The following is a 19552-nucleotide window of genomic DNA, read 5'->3' on the forward strand; positions in this document are numbered from 1 at the left end:
AGATAGATAGATACATACATACACAGTTATTTATGGCTTTCATTACATCTTATTCTACTTAATTTAACAATATTAAAAACATATATGAAGGCTTTGTTAGTGCACGGTAAACAGTTATGCTCGAATATGGTGTAAACACAGGATGGCAGCACAGGACTATTTTAAATTTTCAGGTTGAGAGCTGCATTGAGGCAGACAGTCCATAAGGGGCCACCAGAGTGCACTCGTCCCCCAGCACTAACAAACATAACAGCTTGTACGAGCTTGAATCCTTTTTATCACTAATGAAGATAATAAAACAATCCTCACACTTTTCTAAATACATTTTCTTCCATTCTTGTGTGTTAATTCCAAGTAAGGTTTCGAGCAAATCAGTGTTTTTAGCAAAACAGCAATTCACATACTGGAAAAGGAGATCCAGATATTATTGTTCAGCAGTGTTTCAAGTAAAGCATTATTCATTGTCAATATTATGAAAAATAAGCGAACAGTGTGCAACATGCACTGCAGTTCTGTGATTGATTTGTTGGCATGTTTTCTTTAAAGCAGCCTTTTAAATTCAAGTTGAAGGTTATTAGTTGTAAGACAGATAGAATTATTTTTTAGTCATCATAAAAGATAGTAAATAGGTTTACACCATGTTTTGTATTCAGGGACAGGCCTCCATGTGATCTGTGTTTAATGTACAGAGCCAGTGTGGACATACTGCTCGGTATGTCTATAGATATTCCCTGCACAGAGGGACCTGTCTCTGTATGAGACTATCACTATCATGTATAGACAGGTGACAAATTAACCCAAAACCTGAATAAATGAGTGGAGAAACATAATGAATGTAGATGCTTCCACACCGGTGCACTGCATGGTACAATTACGCAGTTAACATCCAATCATGCTCTGTGGCATGAATAAAAATGCTGAGCAGTTGATTCTGATTTCTTATGAAGATGGCAAAAGCAAAAGATCTAAGTGACTTTGTAAGAGGGTTCGTTGTTTGGCCCCGGTTGAATTACAAAGATGAATGCACATTTGAGGGTTCAGTGGTTCAAAAACCGTAGGCACCGGTCTACAGAGGTTTGGAAAAAAGGTATCTGGTCAGATGAGTCATCCTTCACCATATTCTTGACAAGTGGGCGAGTGCATGAGTGGCGGACACCAAGAGAAGGGTACAGGCCTGAATGCTTGACCCCTACAGTGAGGGGCTCCCGTTGCTCTGTTATGCTGTAGGGGGCCTTTGCTGGCATGGTTTGGGTCAACTTATTCCCATAGAGGAAAGGGTCACTGCAAATCAATACAAAGTTGTTCTGAGTGATCACCTTTATCCTGTAATGAAACATTTCTATCCTGATGGGAGTGGTCTCTTCCAGGATGACAATGACCCCATCCATAGGGCACGAGGGGTCACTGAATGGTTTGATGAGTATGAAAATGATGTGAATCATATGCTGTGGCCTTTGCAGTCACCAGATCCCAACCCAGTTGAACGCCCCTGGGAGATTTTCCGACTGATGTGTTAGACAGCGCTCTCCAGCACCATCATCAAAACACCAAATGAGGGAATATCTTTTGGAAGAACGGTGCTCATTCCTCCAGTAGAGTTCAGAAGCTTGTAGAATCAATGCCAAGGAGCATTGAAGCTTTTTTGTTGGCTCATGGTGGCCCAACACCTTACTGAGACATTTTATGTTGGTTTTTCCTATAAGTTTTTCACCCGTCTGTATGTACTCATTTGCAAACACATATAAATCACGTAAACTGGCTTGGTCCACCATGTCTGAAAATTTCGAAAAGCCCATATAGATATATTAAGAGCGCGAAAAACATCTTGGATGATTTGGTTCGTCTGGAACGTGCCAAGGAATAGAGTGCAGGGATGACGTATTTTTGTAGGCCAACCCAGAATTTAGCATCACCATGGTTCCCTCAATAAAAAGCCAATGGGATTTTTCCATTGGCTTTTCGATAATTGCAGAAAATATTTCACTATTTCAGTGTCACCACCACTAAGCTTCCAACTTGTAATGTGAATCAGCACGGTTAACTCTTTTACAAAAGCCATTCAAAAAAACCCATTGACTTCAGGACGAGGGAAGTGGAAGTGCAAAAATGCTAACTTATTTCCGGGTTTTAGGACTCAGACCTGCCGCACTCCATAGACCAATTGTGTATTGTTTTGATTTCTTCTTCTTTTAATTCCTGGCAGACTAGGCATAGGACATTTCTTGTTGGTCTATTAAAAATGCTTATTAAAAACAACAACACATTTGGTCTTGCAAATGGAATTGATGCACGTGTTTATGTGCATATAGAGCAGGGAAGTGAGATCCAATCAGCGCTTGGATCTCACTTGCCAGGTGACGTTCTTAGAGCTGTCCACTTGTGATCAGATCGCCCAAGACTCATGTTAATGTCAGCTATGAACAGGGCTACAGACACATCTACGCACACATATGCACACAAGTTATTTTCCACCATCCAAGTTGACGGATATGAGTTTAAGTGTTGGCAAAAGAGTGGGCTATATTCACCCCCGAACAAAAAAGAGGAAACATTTTTATTCAACAAGTCAAACTGTGTCTGAGATTTAATTACTAACCGCAATCAGACAAGTTAAATCCTGCCCGGCACTTTTTATCAGTCTTAACCCAACAGAATGGAAGAAGTCAAGCTCAGATATTGAGTAGCCTCTTTTTATTTTGTCAGTCATTGTGAAAGTGCTGAGTTATGTCTCAAACGAATCTGATTATTCCACATTCAAAGACAAATTAGCTGTTGAACAAAATGGAGCTATTGTATAGACAAACCAGAATGGACTGTGGTCTGAGGAGAGTTTTGGGATGTGTTAAATGGCTTAGCACTGTGCAGTAAGACCAGATAAGTACACTTCCTCAGTTCATGATCTCAACGACTAATGATGCAGTGTTTGATTGGTGCTCGTGTTCCATCACCCAATGAGCTGAGAGTATCTTGGTGTGGAGGAGTTATCTCACCTCGCCAGCCGGAGGACAGTGACAGAGATGAAAAGAGAGGGAGGAAAACAGTGGAGATGGAGACAGAGATGAGGGATGAGGAACCAAGAGAGAGAAAGAGATAGACGGAAGATTAGAGCGCTGCTATATACACAAAACATGTTTGTAATGCACCTTATCAGGTATCAGAGAGTAATGGAAACTTTTGAATTTGATGGCCATAATAGTCTGTGTTTGCTCATGGTGTTGTATGTGTGTCTATGACATCACTCTGCCTGAAATATCTATACTTTACGGCAAGCTTAATCTTTCTTTGCAAAGCTTAGCACATCAAACATCCTCCATGCATCTTCTCTCTTTCAACTTCCCTTCCTCATCTCTTCCTCTAGTGTTTCCTCTACTTTCTCCCAGGGATAAATTGTTGGCGGATTAAGCAAATGATCAATCCTTTAAATCCATGCGTCCAGACATTAAATGAACAAATGAGTGACAAGACAAACAAATTTACTCTTCTGTTCATACTAAAAGCAGGAAGGCAATTGAAAGAGCCATCTCTTGCCTTAAGGAATACAAAACTGAGAGTGTTGCGAAGTTTTTCATCACTGGCAATTAAATAACATTAGTGATTAATGCATTACTGCATTGTTGCTTTATCACCCATGTATCCTAGGGATTTTTTTTACCTTTATGTCAGCAAATCCGCAAAGTCTCAACAGAGTCTAGAAAATGGATGGAAAAGTATATCAATATTTTATTAATTGAAAAGAAAAGATTTTACCGGTACCACAAGTGTGCAGTGTTCCTGAAGTCAAGATCCACCTTCACTGGGTGCTTGAAAGTTATGCTGTTGTCTGTTGTGACAGGTACTGTGGTACAGAGACTCTACTCTGTATCCGCTTAAAATCCAGATGTGCTGTGCTTGCAGTGATTCTTACTGAATCCTTTAAAAGAATGTAGTCAATGCAGAGGTTCTATTATTCTTGCAATTATAGAGGGAATTCTGAATATGTATTTGAAAGAATGAAAAGAAAAAATTACAATCCTGCTAAGCAAGAATGGCATTAAGGAAGATAAGACACAAAATTAAAACCAAATTAGTATCGATAAAGATTGGAAGACCAGCTTGAAAGACTATTATTAATCACATTCAGTGAGTTCTTAATATCTGTTCTTCAGTTTATAATGGGGAGTTGCATTTTGTAGTGCAGCAAAATATGATACAAGTCCAGCTCAAATTATTATCCTACGTTATATCAGAGGTTTTAAAATTTTCTGCTAGGTCTGCAACTAATGATAATTTTCATTATTAGTTACTCTGCAAGTTATTTTCTTGATTTGTCATTTTTATACTAAATCTTGGAAAATTGTGAAAAATGCAGATCACCATTTCCTAAAGCACGAGGTGTAGTCTTCAAATGACTTGTTTTGTCCAATCAACAGTACAAAACCGAAAGATATTCGGAGAACAAAGGAATGTTTTCCCTATTGCATTTTTGCTTAAAAATGACATTTGCTCCATCATTTTTGGTTCTGTTTTCTACTCTGTATTTGATGCATTTTGTGTCTCTGTTTCAGTCTCACCTATTTACTCACTTTTATGATGACTAAAAAATAATTCTATCTGTCTTATAACTAATAACTTTCAACATGAATTTAAAAGGCTGCTTTAAAGAAAACATGCCAACAAATCAATCACAGAACTGCAGTGCATGTTGCACACTGTTTGCTTATTTTCTTCTTCAGAGTTCTTGGATTTATGTGTCTGTCTCTAAATGGCCACACTGTGGTTGCTCAGTGTGTTTCCTCAGGATCTGTCTCTACTTTTGATCTCATACACTGAAAAGATATTCTGTCAGTTTTTTTACTCACTTCAGAGCCAGATAACAGGTACGTTTGCATTTAATCTGTCTTTGATTTGTGCAGTTTTCCAGAAAAAGTTCTTTCGTTTGTTGATTGATTTTATTTATCCTGAGTGTTGCTGTAGTAGTACTAGTAGAAGATTTGCATTATAAAGCTCATGACCAGTTGACAGGAGTGATGGTTAGGGTGGTTAGATCTTGGGTTTGTAGTGTGATATGTTTTAATACATATTGTTTGAATGTCAGTAGAATGTAGAATGTTGGCATAATTTCCCTATCTTGGTTAATGCTTTTTATGTGTATTCCTATAGAGCTTTATAAATTGCCTCTATAGGACGCATGTCCCATATGTTGTAGTCATGTTGGCGGAGTGGATAGTGTACATCCAGTGCTCTGGCATCTACAGTCCTGTCACATGCATAACGACTGCATAGTAAATACAAAAGCACAAGGACATGCAACTGAACAGAAGAGGGAGCTGAAATGACACCAATTCAACACCAACTAATAACACAAAACCACAGAGAATAGAAAAGGAATGATGTACTGTACAAGCACTGGCCAACTGCATTACATTGTTTTAAACAAGTTAATGGAAAACAGGAAAGAAGACACGCTGGAAAGAAAATAGATATCTACAAATAGTAAGATCCACTAGGAGACAAGAGCTAGATGCAATAGACCAGCATTGATTGTGGGATCGCAAAACATGACTGCAATGCAAGCATAGATAATAGATTACTCTAATCTTGAGCGGTTTGGGTGTTAGTCGAGCACATTTTGAAAGGATACATTAATAGTGCTGGGATATACTGTACACATGTCAAACACCCCTCCAGCAGCTTCTAATTATGAAGGACTGAGTCTCCAGCTGTCAGCCAACTAGTCCACTTAAGACCTCTTTACAATTCTTAATTTGTCTCCCTATTTCCCCTCTTTGGGCGAGGTTAGACGTTAAGTGGTATGTTTGCTAGTAGCCATAGTTGTTCATTCATGTGCGTTCAGTGTTGAGAGTGTGACGGAGTCCACTGCTTTCTTATTAAATGGTTGCAAAAAGGTCAAAATATATACAGTGTAGTGGATGAAATGCAAAGAAATAATCAAAGAATCAAAATCAGTTTTTAGCATTTGGAAACAAGGATGTGACTTTGGGGATAGTGGGATAGTGTCGCAGACTAAACTTGACAAGAGTACTGGCTAACAAAATTTCCTTATAATTTACCAACAAAATGTTGTGCACAGTTTCTGCCTAATTCACTTGGGGTCTTACAGACCCTTCACCACATGAATGTTTAATACTATGTAATTTTTGTCTCACTATGTTTTTGTTTTTTCTTTAAACTTTTGGCTGTAGCCAAGGTGCATAATTTTTAAAAATCTGCCAAAATGCTCAATAATTAAACAAAATTGACACAAGCCAGCTTTTCAAATGAATGTGAGTTTTCAGTCCTTTTTATCAATGTTTCTTAGCACTATCCTGCCCAGGTTCTGCTACAATTCAGGCTTATAAATGCTCAAATAGGACTGCTGTTATTAGGGCTTTGTTGGAGCACAACTTTAGAGGATGACATTTTCTAACGGCCACTGAAAAAATTCGACTTGAATAAATCACCATTTAGCATTATTTCCTGGGAAAATATTGTTGATTGGATAATGTTCAGCTGCTGATCAGAGTCGCACGTAACACATCACTGTCATCTTAAAGGGTCAATTCTCAAGTCTCTGAGGACAAGTGAGAGTCGAGTCTAACAATCTCTGAGTGCAACTGGTATCGACTGGTCTTTTAACTCAATCAGATTCCTTGTTATTTTTGAGACTGGCAGTTGTGATGACACGGACACCAGCTCAGCCTGCGCTTTGAAGTCAGTCGTTCAGCTCAAAGTTCTGAATTTGAAACTAACAAGGAACTCATCTTCTTCAAGATTCAGGCCAGAAACGTACAAGACACATTACAGAGCAAAATGGATATAGCAAAGGTGTTCCTAAAGCAACACTGCATTGCATATTTACAGATATATTTGTGGATTATATCTTGGGAATATCCTTTTATAGTTTTCTAATGAACCCCCCATTACTCTTTGTTATAACAGTGCTAAAAGCATTTTATTTTCACTTTGTCCAAATTCAAATTGAAGAAGTATTTTGTGCTCTCTGCCGTACCACTGAGCCTTCCTCTGTCAATAGCCAAAGATGATGTAGTCCTTTATGACCTTATACAGTAAGAGGGCTATTAGTGGTTTACTGTAACATTATAATAAATGCTGTGTGGGCTGAGTGACTCATAGTGGCTTTTCAAAGTGAGGATTATTTGCTAAAGGAGCATCGAGTTATTTATAACTTGCTGTCCAAATGTCTATTGGTGACAGAGAAACTGCAACATCTCCACGTCTCAGTCTCTGGCACAGCTTGTGGTGGCCTTTAGTGGACAGAAATAAAACAAGTAAGCAGACTAATTGGAGACCAAACATTATCATCTAGTGTAGAGGAAATATTTTAGGATGCAACAGTTCTACATACTGTACTGCGGCAATGGCTGGCCCGCCCTTTATCTCTTTGCTTCTCTCCTACTGTTTATGCTCACACATACAGTAATTTAATACAGCTGAATTCCCAATAAAGCTGTTATGAAATAATGACTGAAATGACTGAGAAGTACCTCTCTAATGGCCTATTAAAGAGGCACTGCACACTTAAACATATTTTTGAGCTGTAAAATAAATGAAATGACTGCACTCATGAAACACATCAATGCTGGTGTTGATATTGACATTTCTTCACAAAGTTATAAAAATCAGCATATAATGGGTTGAAAGTGGCTCAACATGCCATCTACTGTTTTAAATAATCCTTAACCTTGCAAGGCTAATGCGGACATAGACTCAACCATTTGGGACTTGTTTTCATCGTGAAATTTATATATAAAGAAAAAGAAAATTAACGCCATCTAATCTGAGGTGGGTGGCCAACCTTCCACAGCACCTGTCCTTGAGTGGGAGTCTGTGAACTGTCTGTACATTTGCACTTGGCATTTTTCAGAGAAGGCTATTCTAGCTATATGCTCGGCTCTGAGAGCTCTGGCTTTTGACCACCACGGTCCTCCACCACACTGAAGTCCACTTCAGGGGATTCTCGAGGGGAAAAGACCTCCACCTCCAAAAAGCCCTCTAGCATAGGTACCTTGCTGTCACTGAGCAACTCCTGCCTCACACATCCACGCCTCCCACCTCCCTCTCATCCCCTTGCCCACTTTTTAGCATTTTTCAAAATTGGTTGGAGTTAGGCTCAGAGCGAGGGGTGAAGTTTAAGTTTAAGACTACACTTTAACCAGCAGTCACTTCCAATTCATTTCCAAGCTACTTCTCTGCACTGCTAAAATCCTGGTTTTATAACCATGACGTCGTCTGACAAAATCAAAATACACTTAAGTGAAAGACAATGGCTGTGCCGTGATCTCGGATATATTTACTTGTAAAATGATCACGCAGAGAGAAAGTTAGAAGCTCATTCACATCTACGCAGCTGCAGTGGACACAGAGAGAACTTGCGAGGCAATACTGAAGACTCTCTTCTATGGAAATTAGCTTTGTCCAGAACTTGCTAGATTTGTCGCTAATTGCTTTTGTGAAAAACAGGTGGTAAAAGGGTGTGAAAAGTTGGTAAATCTAGCAACAAAGGCGCTAAGTTGGTAACACGGTCTGTAAACACCCCCCATAAGATGCAATAAAAGTGTTTGTGCCAATTAATTTTAAAAGAGCCATGGCCAATGGGGAAACTCAGCACTCAGTCACGCGGCATTCAGCTGACCAGTGGTTCAATTTTATCAGTGACTCAGTCACGGACATTCCCGTTTATAGGACTGGCCCCGCTGTTGTGGTCCTGCCAAAAGAAAAATCTTATTAAAAGCACCTTTAACGAGTGTTTTAAATCGTTCCAGCATAGCCTGAAGTCTATTTGATTCAGATATGTAAGACACAAGGATACCCACGCACACGCACTTTTAGCTGAATGACAAACACACATATACTCCGTGCTTCTGTTTTGTTCTGATCTTCTATTCAGAGGAACTGTGGGTCACTAAGATGACAGTCAGGTTCTTGTTACCTTGACAATGGGGAGTCGAATGAAGGGTGTGTGTGTGTGTATGTTTTTGTGTGTGGTCGCATGTGCTTCAGTTTTGAAATAAAACAAATCCAAAAAACACACACTGCATACGCACAGTTCCACCTTTCCTGCTCCCCCGTCCTCTTCAAAAGAAGTATTCATCTTTTTATCAGGCACATCCAGTCTACTCATGTGACCTTAGGATTCCTCTAAATTGGTGAAATTGAGCCATCATAATAAACAGGAAGTATGTTTGGGAGAATACAGGGGGCAGGGGATAGGGAACAGAAAGATGGAGCCTTTTATTATGCACCTTTCTGCAGCAATGGCAACAAAACAAAACCAGCTTTGTTTTGTTGCAGCTCCACACTGGGTGGATATGAGGTGACATCTGTTGAGGAATCCCTGCTCATACACCTGAAAGGCTTTGCTGCTTTCTCTTCTGAAATAGAAAGATTAATAAATGTCCCTGTGACTGCTTTAGGATTTAAAAAAACATACACAACACTGGATGTGTGTGCGCGCGTGCATGTGCGGGCGCATCACTGTCGGCACAATATGCTGTACGTTATCTCCACACAGCCACCTGTTTATATGAAGGGAGTCAACAAACATCATATGAATTCCAATAAGGCTCACCCTCAGAGTACACACACATCATCATGAAGCTAGCGCTGTTCACTGTAATCTAAATCTCTTATTTGAAAGCTGCGTGTGTGTGTGTGTGTGTGTGTGTGTGTGTGTGTGTGTGCATGCGTGTGACAGGAGGACGGTGGCAAGGAGGGAGATTAAAATTTACAGTTTTCAGTCTTAGGGTTATTGTGCAGAGTGGGGTGAAGAAAATGAGTCTTTTAGTATCAGCAAGGGATTGATCACAGGATTAATTAGCGAGATTATGCTCATCATGAAACTGACCAGTGAACCAGAGATTTCAAGGTACATGCTGAAAATGCACAGAGAGGATTTTCTGATTTGTGTCATGCTTTTTCTCCAGGAAAACTCCTCTTTTTTCTCATTTCTCATGTTGTGACCCTATAATTTGTTATTATGGCTATAGACCCAATTTACAAAATAAAACAAGGAGGAACACTCCGCTGCGACATTCGAAATAGTTGACTATTCACCACACATACTGCTGCCATTTTCAGCGAGGAAATAAGACTTTTTAAACTGGAAACGTGTTGAGAATTAAAGCTGCTAATCCAGAGGATTAATACAATTGAGTTTGCTGGATTTTGGTAATGCCCTGTTTCCTAAGCTTTGCCCATTAGGCACCTGCTGCTGTCACACTCCGATGGCTTCACAGGAAATTGCCTGGTTTTAGGAGGGTGAGAGTGTGCCAGGGCATTTGAACTGAAACACAGAAAACCACATGCACACATAAAACACACACTCACACAAAGACAGGAAGTGAGATTTTGTGGTTTGTGTCCTTTGGCTTCATGAGCCCAATTACCAGCTTCAGCGTGTGTTTGCGAATGCGTCGGTGCTTGTCTGCAGGCAGGTGCGTCAGCAGACCATGACAGTCAGATTTCATGCACCATAGGCTGTGCCACTATCAGACATACTCTTTCTTGGAGTAGAAGACATGATTGGCCAATGGCTCCTCCAGGAAGCCTTCACAAACCTGACGATTTTGAGGATCCAATTGTGAGTGAGCCACTGGCCACTGATTACCATTCCTCCTCACCTCACCTCTAAGAAGAAACTTGAAACAAAGCAACAGAGGTTTAATTGCTTGTCAGTTTACATCCTGTAAGTAGATTGAGAGGGAATCAACTCACCAAATATGACAGATGGTGTGTCAGATTAATGCGTTCAGCATTTAAACAATATTTGGATATAAAACCTTGCTTTTTCTGGCCACAATTCTGCATTTTTGCTATTGCTTGAATTAATGAGCTTTAACAAGTGCATTATAATAATGAATTCAAGTCAATTTGAACACAACCCACATAACCTTACAATAACTGTAGTTCACATTTTGAATAAAAAGTAAAAGCCTTGCAATAGGTTTGCATATGCAAACCTATATTTTGCTTTACTGCTCTATTGCTGCAAACTTTGGTTGTAAAGGGTTCAAACAGTCATAGATACAGTTGTATCAGTTCTTTCCTTTTAAATCTACCTAAACAAGGGTCGTGGATGTGTATATATGCTTGTGCATATACGCTTGTTTGTATGTGTATTAAAGTGCAGTTATTTGTGTAGTTATGCGCTAGTACTAGAAACCTATGCAAGACCGCCGCTATTTATGTTGAATGAGTTTCAGATAACATAACAGTTTCTAGCTGTCAAATGAACAAGTAGAGGGAAGGGTAAAGGGTCGGATGAGTGTTACAGTGTAACAGGGGCCACACAGTGTCATTGATGCAGAGCACAAAGTCCAGCCAATATCATCTGAAGTTTCTGACCCGCAGTTCTATGCCACCAAGTGGCACGAAAAGTAATAGCAACAGCAGTCTGGAATGACAAATGTACACATGTTGATGTGTGCCATGTGTAAGCAAGGAAAGAAAGTCTTACAAATCCCTCAGAACCTAATATTTTGTGTGTTTCACAGGCACAAACTGAACTGCATTTCTGTTTGTTTATATCACATTCATTTGAGGATAGTGTGACACAGTTATTTTATTGACAGGTGGTATAAGGTAATGTAAAATATGTTAAATATCAGACACGCACACACACACACAATGAAAAAACAGCAGGTGTAACGTCCTCACCTGTAGGTGGTGACATTGACAGGCCTCTTCACTAGTTGGATTTATGGTCGCTGCAAGGGGCAAACGGGGGTACTCTAGGTTTTGAGCGATAGTTCAGCGTTGGATTTCTCCTGTCAATAGCACCACCACAACACTAGAAGGATGTATTGTATTGTACAATAATCAGGCCTTATCATGCTTTAATTACAGTATATTCCGCACAGGAACCATATTTGAATTCTTTCAATCACTTTGAGGTAAGTGCGACGGTGGGGAGGTCTGCACTAATTCATTGTTTCCATATGAGTCAATTTTGTGCAGTCGTTGCATTTACCTTGTTTAATTCACTCTAATAGAGAGCTGTAATTACTGTCAGCAGAAGTTTTGCAGTAGAGACGACTTTGCCAGCTATGTCGTAGAGAGAAGGAGAAGATACTGAGCTTTTCTCCAACTTGCTTCATGTAGTGTTCACTTTGATCAATGTCTACGGGCATTAGAAACTTGCAGGAGAAATCACAGGATGCCTAGGCTGACCAGTTGCAGGTCTCGCTGTCACCACACGGTATCTCTGTAGCCGCTGTAGCCCTGACATGTAGTTACAATTTTGAGGGGAAACACCTAGCCTATAACCCCTTAAGTAAAAGCTATAAATGTGCCTTATAGCTGCAGGTCCAAACGTCTGCTGCTGTTCATTTCCTTTCCCGACAGTTTCATAGGTTGGCTGACACTGTTTGCAGAGCTTGTCTGAAAATGACTAAACACCTCCCCCTTGTGAAAATCTGCAGGCTGCTAAATGGGAATGTGTGAGCAAGTTAACTTCTGCGGTAAATAAGCCTGATGTTTGTGTGACTCAGAAAGAGCTGAATAAATACAACTGACCTTTGCCTTTTTTGGTCAACCTGGAAACTCATCTACGTTATTAGCATGAGGCATGAATCAAACCCTTCTGAACCTATTCACCCATTTGGATTCCTGTTTTAATCTATCTATAAATCACACACTAGGCGTCTGGTATATTGTGCACCAGCGAGAGGAATGCATCACCCAACCACACATACAAACGTATCATTGCAGCGCCAGGGCTGATGAATAACAACAGATGAAATACTCTATGCCTTCCATGGTAAACAAGCACACTTGCACTTTGCTCATTCCTTCACACTTAAACCCATACGCTGCATATAAGTAGGCCAGTACAAGTCGTTATCTCCCCTTTTGTTTCCTCCATGGTTCCCTCCCATGTTGCTCAGCCAAGGGAAATTTACCAGTCACTTCATTATATCTATATTGATGCCTCTACTGACCCAATTCTCATTTCTCCAGCCCTCCTCTCCCCACTTACTCAACACCATCTCCATGTACAGCGCCCTCAGGGAGGAAAAGTAGTAATTAGTATGCTGATACATGAGTCAGTGGTGTTGCCATAAGTAGTTAAACAGCTATTTCCACCTCTCACTGCGTAGTGAAGCACTGAAGAAGCCTCTGATGTGTGTGTGTGTGTGTGTGTTTGTGTGTGTGTGTATGCCGGAGTGTGTCTTATAATGAGGCTGAAGTAACACAGCGGTACATAATGTTCTTGTCACAGTGAAAGGTATAACGTTGATGACAGATGTTCTCACTATGTGGTCTAGCACTGACTCACTCCCTTCTACCTGTCTGTCTTTCTGTCTGTCTCTTTATATGTGCGTGGGGGTGTGTGTTGTTACATAAGAATCCACACAGATTCCTGGGAAATGCGCTCTGTTCGTTTGTGCGGGCAAAGGAGCGAGGGAGTGTTACCATGACGATGGCATTAGAAAACCCACCTTATATCAAACCATGTGTGCATATTTGTGCCTTCCTGTTGTGTTTGTGCGAGTGCGCTTCTGCACCTGCTTCCATTAGAGCCAAACTGGAGAACTATGGGCCTCTTGGTGCAGTGAAAGAGCAGAAGAAGAAGAAGAAGAAGAAGAAGAAGAAGTGGGGAGGAGGATGGTGAGGTGATTTAGAGCGGAGGAGAGATTTGCTGTGTGAAAAAGACGGGATGGAAAGGACAGGATGGAGAGGAAAAATTAGGATGCAGGGGAAGTTAATTGGAGGGAGGGAGATCTTGATTGTGGACCCAGATGTTTCCAAATGATCCGTTGATACCCCCCCCTCCGTCTCTCCCTCTCTTTCGTGCCTTCGCATATGTAGTGTTTCCAATGCTGTGAGCAGCCTCTGCACCTTTGCCAAAGATATGAGTAAGCTGTGCGTGGGCTTTTGTGTGTGTGTGTGTGTGTGTGTGTGTGTGTGTGTGTGTGTGTGTGTGTGTGTGTGTGTGTGCATATATTTGACCTGACCTACTCTAATCAGATTAGTAATGTTTTCTCTCTTCTTACAGGGTGTGAGCCCATGCTTGACCAACGGCATGGGTCGCCTCTCCTTCCCCTCTGGTCTCCTAAATCCTCTTTTTTTCTCCTTTGCCACAGTGGCTCAGTCACAGGATCATAAGTATTGGAATAAGGTTTTCTATTTAATTTACTTTTATTTATTTATTTATTTTTCATAGAAGGACCACGTGGAGTCTGCTTATTTACTTCAATGAGATCACTGCTTTTGCACAATAAGGTCCTCAGACAGAGGGCTCAGGACTTTTTTGCAGAAAAGGTTGCACCTTGCTTCAGTTAAACATTGCAATTAAATATCATCCTGCAACACATGTCCAATTCAATGGTCAGTCAAATGCATGCCAACATGCCTTCCTGGAAGATAACTTGGCAACATGAATGCCGTTACAAGCTACAATGCCAACTATTCTCTGATTCCAACCTCTCAAATGAGGTGATTTCCTGCTTTTCTTTGCCACACATCATCTTAAACTGTTATTGTAAAATGTTTTGGGGTATTTGGACTTTTCAAATGTCTTGTTTAGTTTGACCAAGACATCACGTTTGACTCTGCAAAGTTGGGATGGGATTTTTTGGACTTTTTTGACATTTCATGGACTAAGTGATTGATCAAAAAATAATCGCCAGATCGGATGAATCAACGGGGTCATTAGTTACAGCCCTAGCCAGAACCATATTAAGTACAGTTCCTTTGTCAATGTCGTTATAAATTTCAGTGCTTCCACTATAAGTTACATTCCTTCACTCACAGCAGGCTGCAGGCGCTATCATCTCCTCATTGGTAGCTTTAGCGACTCATCAACATCATCACAGCCCCTTGCATCCTTGCCTTTTTTTAAAAATTTTTTTAGCAGTGCTATTTTCAATTTGTCATGGTGACGGGTGTTTCCCCTACTTAAAAGGCAAACGTTGTACATTCCAGATGCAGGAATAGTTGTGTCACGCAATAAGGCATACTGTATATATATTATTGATATCAAGTAGTAAGACTCATTCACAAGGCCTCAGCAGTTGTATTTCACTGCTGGGTGATCATAGGAACTTTGCGGATGATTTGCTGGTCAGTGTCCCATGAGAGTTATTGAGCTCACATGGGAGTCATGTAACAGAGTCATCAGAGTCACATGAATGGAGGTGCGAATTGTTGTGAAACCACTCGGGTAAAGATGTCAGAAGAGCATTGTCATGTCCTTTTACAACTGCAGTGATAACACTCGTTTTAGCTATGGTGTGGTGTTTGCATTTGTGTGTCTGCTTAATCACAGCGGACGGAGTACAGTGTGTGGATCATGTGGTCATGCAAGTGACCGGAGAGAAGGAAAAAACAAAAGGTATTGCCGGTAGTTTTGTCATTCTGCTGTCACACAGGTGTCGCTCTTGTTTGGAGATTTGTTTGACCCCTTTGTGGATCCGTCCTGGTCTCTGTTTGTTTCTGTTACCTACATCTGAGAGCCAAATGTTTATTTTCGAACTCGGACTACTAGTGGTGTTAAAAGGGACATTTGCTGTTGACCCTGCTGAAATGCATCATGGGTGTAATTCAACAAAATATAGCCTTGCTTGTATGTGCAATGACGTACCTCCTATCACTTACATTTCCTTCGCTGTCATCCAGGATTTTCCGTACAGAAGGTAATGTAAAGGGGATTATATTATGTTGAATGGCATAGGACATATAAGATATACAGCCAAACATGAAATTGGCTGGTTCACCTGTGTCTAATATTGCAGATGGCAACAAAACTTTAAAATAATATAATATGTGAAAGGGAACAATGTCAAAAATCATGACAATATGCTGTACAATACAACTATGACCCATTTTGTAAAGTGTTTACATTACTTGATGTAATCCTGCATAATGATCACTATAATTCAATTACAACTGCATGATTTTAAATTCACCTAGAGGCGCAGGTCCTTTTAACCCACTCAATTTAAACTTTCAACTGATAACACATTGAAGACCTGGCTATCTCTTTTCTGCTATTACCCAGCTATCTCTCACTGTAGTCAGTCGTGTGTTTTCTTAGCTCTGAGCACTGCTCCATCCTATTTCACTGCACCCCTCAGAGACCCAGGGACAATCTCACATCCTTGCCGTCCTGTGAAAAAACTGTTTAACAGTTTTAAGAAAACTTTGAAGCTCCTATCAGCATTCATGTTTTTAGATTGTGCAGGACATTCAAATGATTTACATGTGAGTGAAAATACCAGCTGTTAGTAATGAATATGGCAAAAACCTACATATCTGCTTTGACATAATGTGCTTCTGTTGCATTAAAAGAATCAAGAGTGACCCAGCTGAGCCCAGAGAGAGAGAAAAGAGGGTTGTCGATAGATAAAGAGAGAGAAAGAGTGAAAAAAGAGAGGCAAAAAGAGTGAGAAAGGGAGACTATGTATGTGTATGTGGTCCTAAAGTGCTCAACCTGTCATTCAAGCTTTGGGGGTTTATCTTTGGGAGCAAGGGAACCGGGCTTAGCAAGCTTTGCTGTGGGGACGGCAGATATCTGTGTGCACATTCGCTGAAGATGTGACAGCAGGTATCCACTAGGGGGGAGAGATATGACACCGTGTCATTATGTGCAATGCATAAAACATTCACAGCAATAAGCTCTTCTTTTTATGTTTGCCTCTGTTTTGTTCTCCCCAAACATACAAACACAACACACACACAGACACACATAGATGTGTGCAGTGGGCTGTAAGGGTAGATAGAATAGAACAGGGATATGTATGTTCAACTTGGCCAGTTATCTTCCCCCAGTCAATGCACCACATGATGACTCCCTGAGAGGCGTGAAATTACAATCATGCTCATGTGAAGTGAAAATATTTTGGATGAGCACATTAACCAGCACCAGCTTTTTTTTTCTCTCTTTTTTTTTTTTTCTGTGACTCTCTTTTGCGCTGACATACACTTACAGGCACACAACATTGTGCTCTTAACTGCACAAACTTACACATGGAATACACACACACACACACGCACACAAGTCCATATGTTTGCAGCTGGCTGGATAAATCATTTTGACAGCTGAACACAGATTATGAGTCCCTGAGCTCCCTCCTCAAACAGAAAGATGGCATAAATCCCCTTGGGGTAACAGTGGGAGGTGGCACTGGCATAAGTAACAGTGGTAGAGGCAAAAGCAAACACAAATTCTTATTTTAAGAAACCTTAAAGACCAAAAATTATAAATCTATAACGCTTAAAGCATGAATCATGTTACATCCATACCTGAATCACGATGAAGTAAAGCACATCAGGAATTAATGCAGCACCCATGTGAGTTATATACCAGTTCTCTATGAACAGCTGGTAAGCAGTACTGAGAATTACTGTATTATTATAATTACAAGGTAAAAGGCATTGATTAAATTGCTACTCCTCTGACACTGGGCGTGTAGTAGAAGTACAGTAGAATGATCTGTGTATGCAGGCTGACATCCTTCCTGCCTGGTTCTCCGAGGTTTTAGTACTACAGGTGTCACTTGTTCGTAATGTGTGACAGAACCACTCTGTGATCTCTGCGTTGAAGCCCCTCTTACTGCTCCACGTGCCTCCTCCAAACACCTCCAACAAGCTGACGTCACTGAATATCTTCTAACCCACAGCACTAAAACAGTCCTGTGGATGTGTCACTGTGGAATCCAAGCTGCAACTAACATCCGGATTACTATACTGCATACAATAGCTATTTTATACTGTGTCAATAGAAAGCCTGCATTTACTGATTATTTCCATTCTCGATTAATCATTTGATCTACAGCAAATACAGAAAAAAAGCCCATCAAAATATCCTAGAACATAAAGTTACATCACCAGATGTGTCTGGTTTTGTCTGAGCATGTATGACCAAGAAAAGCAGTAAATTCTCACATTTGAGAACCTGGAACCATCAAATGTTCAGCAGCTTTTTGCTTGAAAAATTATGGAATTGATTATCAAAATAGTTGCCAATTAATTTTCTTTCACTCGACTAGTCGATGAATCGACTAATCATTGCAGCTAGAGTTAATAGTCAAGTAAAGTCATACCACCATGGCACATGTACAAATCATTAGCTAAACTTTAATAATAGGTAATAGTGGTGGTTTAGATTGGTAATCTCCTGCTTAAAAACATGTAAGAGATAAGTCACTGATTAACTTCACTGACATTTTAAAAAAGTTGTTCATTTAACAGGTCATTGCAATAATCACTTCATGACAACAGACATTTGGCTTTTTATGAGCTTATGCATCTGATTTAAAAAGAAAGATACAAAAAGAGCTTTAAGTCTGATGCATGCTCTGATTTTGGATGTATACAAAAGTTTAGAATTATTAGAAAAATTGTCCATTTTAAACATGCATTCAATTATGGAGAGGTTCTGCTACCTCTGACCTGTCAAACCATATTCTTCCAGTACACTGTCTGCTGTTCTCCACTCATTGGAAAATTATTCCATGGATGACACTTGCTGAATGTCCAGACCACACATGGACAATATCACATCAGTTTTATTAAAAGCAGGTTTAAATTTGCCCGGGGTGGGCGACCCAAATTCAGACTTTGAATTTTATTTGAATCCTGATTTTATGGCTTCCACATAGGGCCTACGAGGACACGAAATTATAAAACGTTAAATTTTACAGTGGAGCACTGACTTCTTGCTTTGTTTTGATGTTGACTTCTTATGTGTTAAGTGAACAGAGCTCAGATTTCATTGATAATTTACAGCAGACTTTAAGAGGTAATTGACTGGGACAAGGAAATCTTCTGGCTGATTGTTGTTATTTTCACAATAAAGAACAAGGAAAAAGAGTAACTAAATTTACTTAAAGCCTCTAATATCTTTAATTTAGTTTGAGAACACGGAAATATGTCTTCGCAGTAGGTTCAATAGGAGATATCATCCTAATCCAGGATTTATCCTGCAGGCATTACACTCAAGAAATGCAGTGATTAGGCCGTCTCATCTCTTCCTGTGAGACTAACACAGCCAAGGCCAAAGGCTGGCTAGAAGATGGTTCACCAGAAGACATCTCCCATTTCACAACTGCAATTTTCCTCTTTATCCTGGAACAGCGGTCTCAGTGGAGGATGAGTCAGGACACAGGATAGCATATTACAAGATGCAGTGTGGTTGTGAGAACACATTTAAAATCATCTACAATTTGGTTCAGGTCTCATTTCATACCTGGTCAAAACTAGAGAGGATTTTTATTCCCCTATTAAAAGAACAAAACAGCAACAGTCTGAACCCGAAATTTCATTTGCCAGCATGACACAATTGGTAAATCATACTGTCACAAATTGTAGCTATCAAGCATGTTGATAAGGGTGGGACTGGTTCCAGAGGATGGTGCACAGATCTCTGAAAAAGCGAGGTGCTGACATTCCTACAGCAGGGTGACGACCAAAAAGGGCCCTGTCGACGAGCATTTTGACAACCTGTTTGCATGGAATTGATCTGAAACTCACTTGGAACCAGTTCAGTCTAACGGGAGCACTCGCTATAACAAGGTACATGAAACAGTCTGTGATATTTGCCTTGTAGGTA

Source organism: Xiphias gladius, chromosome 23 (genome assembly GCF_016859285.1).
Source record: "Xiphias gladius isolate SHS-SW01 ecotype Sanya breed wild chromosome 23, ASM1685928v1, whole genome shotgun sequence".
Classification (NCBI taxonomy): Eukaryota; Metazoa; Chordata; class Actinopteri; order Istiophoriformes; family Xiphiidae; genus Xiphias; species Xiphias gladius.